Source organism: Miscanthus floridulus, chromosome 9, assembly GCF_019320115.1.
Source record: "Miscanthus floridulus cultivar M001 chromosome 9, ASM1932011v1, whole genome shotgun sequence".
NCBI classification, from domain to species: Eukaryota; Viridiplantae; Streptophyta; class Magnoliopsida; order Poales; family Poaceae; genus Miscanthus; species Miscanthus floridulus.
The window spans coordinates 67,073,124-67,082,490 of record NC_089588.1 but is presented as its reverse complement, the minus strand read 5'-3'; the positions used below and the strand labels follow the sequence as shown (position 1 = coordinate 67,082,490).

The 9,367-nt window shown below is 40.1% G+C and overlaps 1 long non-coding RNA gene across 1 annotated transcript; it reads right to left on the bottom strand.

Annotated features, from left to right (window-relative positions):
• Positions 1-1,070: 1,070 nt before the first annotated feature.
• Positions 1,071-4,816, bottom strand: LOC136482095 (uncharacterized). Its single transcript, XR_010764952.1, has 3 exons — positions 4,438-4,816; positions 2,132-2,695; positions 1,071-1,320 (listed from the first exon to the last, which is right to left on the bottom strand). It is a non-coding gene; the product is annotated as an uncharacterized lncRNA (long non-coding RNA).
• Positions 4,817-9,367: the final 4,551 nt, after the last annotated feature.

The following is a 9,367-nucleotide window of genomic DNA, read 5'->3' as shown; positions in this document are numbered from 1 at the left end:
ACAGCTAGGACAGCCTTCAAAGGGGACGAACTCTCGAGACTTCATTCGGGTAGTCCCTCTCCACTCTCCAACTTCTTCCATTCTTCTTGCATACCCCATTGTAAGAACTTCAAAGCATTCAACCGAGGAACACGCACTCGATCTTTCTCTGAGACTGGATGTAGGGCTCCGGCCTGAGCTAGTATAATTCCTTGTGTCTTTAGGGCATTCAACCGAGGAACACACACTCAAACTTTCTCTGAGACTGTATGCTACCATCGTCTTCGTGGAGCAGCGCGACGTACGTATATATTCACTCGCCGGGTGACAAAACACCGATAGTATGAAAGCATACTTGCATTGCATAAATTGTAAAGTCAAAACTCGGGTCCAAGGAGAAAGATGTCATACTTGTAGATCAAGATGTGCATGTGTGTGGATAAGGATGAACTTACTACTAATTTTTTACCCTGTTGCACCGGCAATTTTTTGATGTAATAGGGCCAAATTTGATGCGATAGCTTGGTAGCGCATCAATTTCGCGTTTGATGCGAGCCGATGCAATAGCTCTAGATGCTTGCCTTGTCGCATCAGTTTGCTGTGACCGATGTGAGAGTTCACTATTGCATCGGCCATCCGTTGTCTCTTGCATCAAAATAGAGATGCAAAAGAGTTATTGCATCAAGATCATTTTGATGCGAGGTCGCTATTGCATCGGCCATGGATGTCTCTTGCATCAAGATAGAGAGATGCAAAAAGGTTATTGCATCAAAATCATGTAGATGTAATACATCTAATAAATTTGATGCAATAAGAATTTCTATTACAATAGCTAACGTTCGGTACAATGGACATATTGCATCAACATTAGGTTCGGTGCAATAAGACCTATTGCATCAACATTACGTTCGGTGCAATACAACCTTTTTGCATCAACATTACGTTCGGTGCAATTCAAACTTTTTGCATCGACATTAGGTTCGATGCAACATAAACTACTGCATCGATATTAGGGTCACTGCTATTTTATATTGCATCTGTTTTTATTTGATGAATAACAAAGATTTACGGCATAGAAATTCACAAATCCAATGGCACAAAAGGGCAATGATATTAATAACTTTGGTCATCCACGTTCAATAGCTTGTACAATATAATAAAGTCAAAGGGCTTCCTATTTAAAAAAAAAGTAATTGCAAAGTTGAAAGTGCATAATAGACCACTAACTTATAGAATTAAACAAATATAGATGACACATCGCACAGATCAGCAAAGGATCTTTGTCATTGTGGAATCTTTGATTCAGTTCATCTTGCCAAGAGTTCCTCAAGGTTCATCTTCCTGCTCAATGGAAAAAGTCCAAATGACATATGCATCAGTAATATATGATGGATCAAAGACTAGGCATCACATAATCTTCCAAATGACTGCATTAACAGAAACACTTGCAAAGTAGGCATCACAGAACAAGGTATTGCTGAATCTTCCAAATAACAAACATGGACTAGGCATCTCAGGTATGACACAGTGTCATTTGCAAACTAATGTCAGAAATAAATAGTGCAGGCTTAGCAAACATAATTTTGCATACTATTAAATTTGAGTGGCAAAGGTCAGATGCAGCAGCAAGCTGCAGACACAGAAATCAACCAAAAAAATTCAGTGTATGTGGAGTGATCATTTCAGTTAATCTAGCAAGCCGCAGACACAGAAATCTAGTAGTTCAGTTAATTGTTATCACTAGTTTCTAAACTATGCTGGAACTTCATCCAGACTACCAGTCATTGTTTGGTTTTGCACTTCTAATCACATATACAGTTGCTAAAACATACATTGCGTATATGTTGCCAAAATCAGGGTCCAGAAAAAGAACTATGCCTCATGCAGTTCTATAATGGACATGTGAAAGCCAATAATGCTTTGTCGGGAGGGATAGTGCAAAATAAATCTCAGGTGAGATTTAGAAATTCCCTTGTTTGAAATGCAGCCCACATCTCCAGCCACATCTTAGAAAAATTAAATAAATGTCAAGGCTTGGCACAATGTTTCATTTATGTCCAAATCAACTGAGGACTCTGATAAGAATTCTGAACCTATTGCAATCTGACAAGGAAAAACAAAAAGAGGGAAGAGCTTTGACAGAACGACCTACAATGATCCGGCAGAGGAAGAGGTGCTCATGAAGCCACCGCCAGATGTTGCAGCCATGGAAGAAGCAGATGCAGCCTGTTGGCTCAGTTGCTCTCTACTGCAATTTCATCGGCCTCTGCTGCAATTTCAGAAATGAGATGTGTCCATTCAACAATTCAAGCAACAATGATTGACAGGAATAAGCAGAATAATATGCATGCATGAAACAGGATAAAATTTACTATATTGACTTGATGTAACTGAACGGGCTCTGCATATAACATTCAACATGACTAGTGTGAGCAAACATGATAGAATTTCAGTAGGATATAGCTGTTTCGAAACAACATATTTCAGCTTGCTGTTTTGTTGTTGTTTCCTTTTATCAACAACATATTTCAGTAGCATATAGCTCTTTCCAAACAACATATTTCAACATGCTGTTTTGTTGTTGTTTCCTTTTATCACCAACAGCAACATCATCCTCTTGAGATGCACCAGCACCGCCTTGAGCTGCAGCTGCTTGAGATCCACTTGTGCCAGGGGTTGACATTGCTCTTGCTCCCTTGTTTTGAAAATGCAGTCACTGAAACACAATGCAAATATAATGATCAGCCTACAGACCTGCAGTACCAATACCAGCACCCTCTATCATTTGATACGATACAAATTGCAAAAATAAATATCTTTTCCCAGCTATCTAGTACATGCAAACAAGATCAAGTGCTCAGGGTACCCAGCTATCTATTCCCCAACTCTGGAAACTCCCAAACCCAAACTGAGCAACTGAAGGTTACACTTCTCATAGTAAAAGTGCGTGCCTTCAACAGAAGGCGCTAGCAAATATGGTCTAGGGAAGTCTTTCAACCTTTGGAGTACCTACTGTATATAAGATTAAAAAGATCACTACGTGCAGGTGAAAAAGGAAAAGAGGATTCCATGTACTGTGAGAAGAAGCTGTAGCACCAAATGTTTCTTTGGTGCACATACAGGACTAGTTTGATAAACCTCACCAGTCACCAGTAGCTGAGTTTTGCACCTATGAGAAATAAATCATTTTTTGGTTATCCAAAAGTAATATTGACAAGAAAAAAAACCCAATTATTGGTGCCACAATCTAGAGTCAAACATGCCATGAATTGACCAAAACTAAATAGACAGTAAAAACAATTTCTAACTAGTCACTTTGTAAAACTCACGCTGCATGAATCTCATCCCAAGTATCAGGAATACTTTCTAAACCCTGTAGAGCCATAATGCCATTCTATAATTCTTAGAGCTGAATAGCTTGCCATAGAAAACTGGAGACGTTTTCATTATCTCAGAGCTGAGTTACTAACCATTTCATAACTAGATGAATTCCTAGTGCATTGCTGTGGGGAATCTGAGACAATAATTATATCAGCGGACCCGACAAATGAAGCAAAGGTACAAACAGTGGAAGTATCAGGATATTTAATTAGGGGCATGGAAGTAGGAGTTAGGGGTCTGTTGGGAAAATTTGAGGGAATAGGTTGGGAAATTTGGTACAGATCCTTACCCCTTACATTTCCATGTAAAATATGATAGAAGTAACATAGAAGGTCGACTCAGCTCTTGTAAATTATTTAAAGAAAATACCTAGTTTGCTAAGGAAAGAAAAAATGAATAAGATACACCAGTGAAATTTTATATCAATCATCATACATGCCTCGATTAAGAGGTGAACTCTTGTAGGCATCAATATGGCCTTAAGTACACAATTTACCACATCTCATTTGCTTAGTGCTACTAGAAATTGCATACTACCACTGACACTGACAATGTTCAGTATTGTTCAGTGCTGTGAAATCTGAATCGGAGCAAACATAATCAGTATTCCCTACATATTTTCTAGTACTAAAAGGCCATATGAAATGAATTGCTACTAAATATTAGAGACCAAATATTACTATTACAATGTTTTAGGAACAAAGTAATACTGCTATTCTCTCACAACATTTAATCTCTTTTAGTTACACTTGCACACCGTAACAAGATGATGGAACAAGGATAGAATAAAATTATTGAAGTTGACAAGAAGGCGTCACTGCACCAGTGAACGGCTACACATTTCTAGATTAATAATATGCCTCATTGTTGACTGCGATGCACTTATATTCCCGATAAAATAGCAAACTGATACAAGCAGAGAGAAAGCAGAATACCCCTCTTGCCTCTAGATCCGCGACGATAAATATTAAATCCAGCACCTAAATTTATCGAACCTGACAAGTGGCAAGTGACACTAATGCATACAGAAATGGAGAAACAGGAACATGACGGAGGAAGAGAAAGGGGGGCCTTCACCTTGCTGAGGTTTCAGCGGAACATGAGCCCTACACACACCACGGCCATCCGCCACGTCTTCTGCAGTGAGAGGAAGGTGGGATGTCGCTCGTCATGGATCCGTTGCCGCGGGCCGTGGATCCATAGTGGCCGGCCATGGATCCGCCACCGCCGCCTGTCGATGGCCCTCGATCTCCCGCAGTCACAGTCGCGCCAGCGCCTGTGCGTAGTACCTATAGATGAATCCGTAGATAGAGCTGAGTGGATGGAGGAGAAAGAGAGTTCGGGGAAAGGGAAAGGAGGGCGCGGCGCGGACGAGCCGGCCGGCAGGCCGGGTCCGGTGACGTGGGATGCGGCGCTCTAGAGAGCAGCTGCTGCAGTGGGGAATTTTGAGGAGGGAGGAGCTAGCCAGCTGGCGTAACTGCACTGTTCGCTGGCTGGTTTCAACCAGCCCAAACCAGCCAACCAACAGGGTTTTCCTCTCACATAAAACCAGCACCAGTCAGTCCAAACCAGCCCAAAAACCAACCAGCGAACAGGCCTATTATTTGGGCTGGGCCGGCGGCAACTGAACGCCGGAGTGAAAAAATCTAATAGAATTTGGATTTAGCTAGCGCCAAATTCTAACCTGAAAACAAAGGTTTTTCAAATGATATGATGAGTCATAATCTAAAATCTTAAAAAGGTTTTGAATTAAAAAAATCAATGGAGCAATGATCTTGCTTCTGTAGATGGCAGCATAGATGCTCCAGATAAAAGTAATTCCTTTTGCATCACATATATATTTCCAAATGCATTTCTGTCCTCGTATTGCTGCCAAAAAATTATAATGATTAATATAAAAAAGGAAACTACTGGTTGTGTTGACATTGACATAAAAATTAGTCACACACTACAAATGTTAGATCGCACAGGTCACAAACAGACCGAGGCGGCATGCGGCCTGTTCGGTAGGCTGTAAACGATCGTGGGCTGGTTTGGCTGGTTTGGTGTGAGAGAAAAATACTGTTCCAGCTTATAATTCACGATCGTTTACAACTGTATAATCCCAGCCGAATAGGCTGATGACTCTGCAGACATTGACCTATGATTCGAGGAGAATGCTTAGCTAGTTTTCTCGGAGAATGCCCTAGGGTAGTGAGGATCGCACTTATGTGGTGAAGAACAGCAAAGTTTACAAGCCAACCATCAAAGGATAACTAATTATGCTTACGTGACGAAGAATGACTAGTTTTTAGGCAAACTAACAAAGGAACTATCGAAACTCTCGCCTGAGCATGGAGGAAGAGATTAAGGCCAAGAGACCCTATCGCATCGCTTCGCCTTGCATCAAACACAAATCTAATGCAATGGTGGCTGCTATTGCATTAATTTTGCAAATCCGATGCAATAGGTGGTCGTTATTGCATCAAAAAGAAATTTGATGCCGTAGTAATTCATATCGGTGGGCTAGGATGCTGAAACATATTGCTAGGCCAGAAGTGCCTTGAGGCCCAGGAAAAGGAGCTTCAGCTCTAAGTTGTTCACTAATTACTAACAACGAATGCTTTGAGTAATTGCATTTTACTAAGTTCATGCCATTGTGGTGCAACGCGAACAAAATAATACCTAACCACCTCATGCCCGAGCAATTCCTGTCGAGCTAGTAGGCCTTGCCACCAACCCAATCGTGCTCCGCCTCTCAACATATCATACAACTATCTAGACCAACATGACGCATCAAAATAAATGTGATGCTAATTTTATGATGTTCCCATAGTGCACTGATAGGCATATGATGCACAAATCCAAAAAAAAATTCTTGTTCAAACAATAATCAAGGCAAATGCATTGATAGTTTATTTCGTTTTCAAATATTTGACAAAACACAAGCTGCTTTACATTCCATCAAAAAGAAATGTAGAATAAATTGTACACGATTGCTATAGGACTTCAACACCTAGCGTTGACTATGACACTAAGCTCCATTCAAGCAAGCATCATGAAAATATATTCTCATAAACTGCATCCTATCAAAAATTCAGTTGATGCTGGTCCATCTGAAGATGTAATCCCATCAGTATACAGTATATATCCACATCTGAGAGCTCATATTCCATTCAAGATATATTAACAACTTGGCCATTTCAGACAAAAAGGTTAAAAAATGAACCATCACAATTTGCAGTATGCAAATCAACACTTCATTAACTCTATAAAACCAAAGATAAAAAGGACTACCGTACCATTAGCCAATAATATCTTGCATTGTAAAGAAAATAATTGGCAGCAGGTGGATGAATAGCAGGATCTTTAAAAAGTGGTGCATGTTCACGGCTTGCTGCAGGAAAGATCTCTTCAAGATTACCTAGAGTTATTGCTTTAAGAATCCAATCCGAAAATGCTTTGAAACGTGGAATAGGGGAGTACTCAGTGACTTCATCACATAATCCAGATTCACAACAACCAGCAGAAAAAATAGAACAAACACTTATAGTAGGCATAGTTACAAATATCAACATAGTCTAATGATGAGACAACGAAAATGTATAAGAGTAATGAATCACTAACAAAGACAATGTTTTACCAAGGTAGCATTGTAAAATTCAAAACTATATTTTCAGCAACTATTTTTTCCAAGAGAGAACATGATTGTATCTATTTAAAACATCAAGGTAGGGGAAGAGTTGTTTGATGAAAGCAGCAAGATAGCATTGTAAAATTCAGCAAGGTGGCATTGTAAAATTCTAAACCCTGCATTGCTTCTGGGAACACAGCTGCTTCTTGGAAGATGATTCAAGGCATGCACATGTCTAGATGAAGATGGATGCATGTCGAGATACCTTTGTTTATTTTTCTTTCTTCAGTCTCTGGATCTTGTTGGCCTTAACCTGTTTACTTTTCTGTAATATAAAGAAAAACAGCAAGTGAGTGAATACAAAGGGAGAGGGAGTACCAACAGAAGTAATGAAGTATACAGTAGAATAATTGTACTTGAAGTTATGCATTCCGACGTTGGGTCTAATTGAAATGTTGTAGCAGCCTTTAAAAGGAAAAATTGTGGTCAGTTTCAGAATATTTATAGTACTCGATGTTTAATGAATCTGACTGCAGTATGTTTCTACAGATAACCATATATGCTGCATTCTGAGTCCCGGAGGAAAAACCATGGCTGTATGGGATTGTTTCAGCATATTATTTACAATCACCAATCATTTGCTTCTGCTATAATATTATATTATCACACAAAGGCTTGAGAAAATTAGCAGTATCTAGTATTGGACAACTGATCGGCAAAAATCACAGGCCAAAACAACGTGAGAATACGACTGAACAGAAGATGTAGGAAACGTCTACAGTAAGGAATGGCTCTACTAGTTTAGATTAAAAAATGACAACCTAACAGAACCCAACCTGGACAGAGATGCAGCCGAGCCGCGTCAAATTCACAGCTGCACCAAACCGCGTCAGATTCCAGCACAGATGAATTGAGCTGCACCAAACCTCTGTTGATTCACAGCTAGGCAACAAGGACAAACAATCAAAACGAGATAATCAAATCGCAGCTGCTGGGGACAGCCGGACAGGGATCTTGCGGAGCGGTCCTGCTGCTGCTTCAGCCCCGTTTGGAGGACGCTGGACGCACAGGGGCACACACGGAAGGGACCGTTGGGACGTCGTTCTTCCCGGCTGGCACACTGCTGCTACTTCGATCGTCGGGCGTGGAGTCTTGCGGCACGGGGGGAGCAGGGAGACATGGGATTTTTGGCTGCGGAGATTTTGCTGGGCGGGGGACGGCGCGAGCGGCGGCGGTTAGGATTTGGAGAGGACAGGTATTTGTATCTTAATTTTTTTTTGAACGGGTCTTTGTTTATCTCTTTCCAGCCGGCGGGAGGTACTCTCTATACCTTTTTTTTGTTTTGGAATTTATTACTATTTCTAATGTATAATTTCATATTATTAAAGTCGTTTGATACTTTTGGAGAAAACTTATAGATCCAAAATATGTAGCCATGTCAGTATCTAGTGTTGCCATTGTCAATGTCAGTTTATAGAAATTACTGGCTGAATTTAGGTATTTCTACAATTATTTTGTGGACTTATCCTAGATAACTGGATTATATCTTTGAACAATGTAAATATCACTTTAGTAAATATATTGGCTGTGCCCATTTTGGTCTTCATTCAAATGTAAACATACATGACACATATTTTTAACTGTTTGTTTTTCCTAAGTTCACCAAAACACATTCGCTTGAACTTATTATTCACTTAAACACAATTCACACTTAAACATATGTGATATACTTGTATTCACTTAAACAAATATGGCATGTATATGTTTAAGTGTTTATATCTTATTAAGGTTAAGTGTTTATGTCCAGTTAAATTCCCTAACACAAAGTTGCTTATCTGTCAGGGTCTTCGATGGGACATCCCCTATCGTGGGTTCATAACCACGGTAAGTGATTAGTGGTCCTTGTGCGGAACTTCGATAAGTGATTACGACAGGCGCAAGGCATTCGAGTGTCTATCGGGACTAGATTCATCACGAGTTGGGCGGCCGCGGGTACATTTGGTGGAGGCGCCGGGGGTTAGGGTCTAGGGGTTTATGTTCAATTGGGCTTAGATGGATCACGGGAAATCATTTGGTCTGGCAGTGGTGGTGGCATGAGGTTAGGGTTCTGGGGCTCATTGAGTCCGCTCGAGTAACAAACAAGTCGTTTGTTCTTCAGCCAAACGCTAAGCAAAAGTTTGGACCAAAACCAAAAGTACATCCTCATAACATCACCAAACAAGTTTCAGTAAAAAAAAAACTAAATTGAGATAATGGGTTGCTTCTTTCATAAGCACATGATTATAGTCAAGTCTCATTCCTCTTCTAAAATTGAAGGTGATTAGTTGGTACTCTCTATGTCCCAATAAAACATGCAATTCAGAATTGTGTCATGTTAAAGTAAGTTAAGTTTGA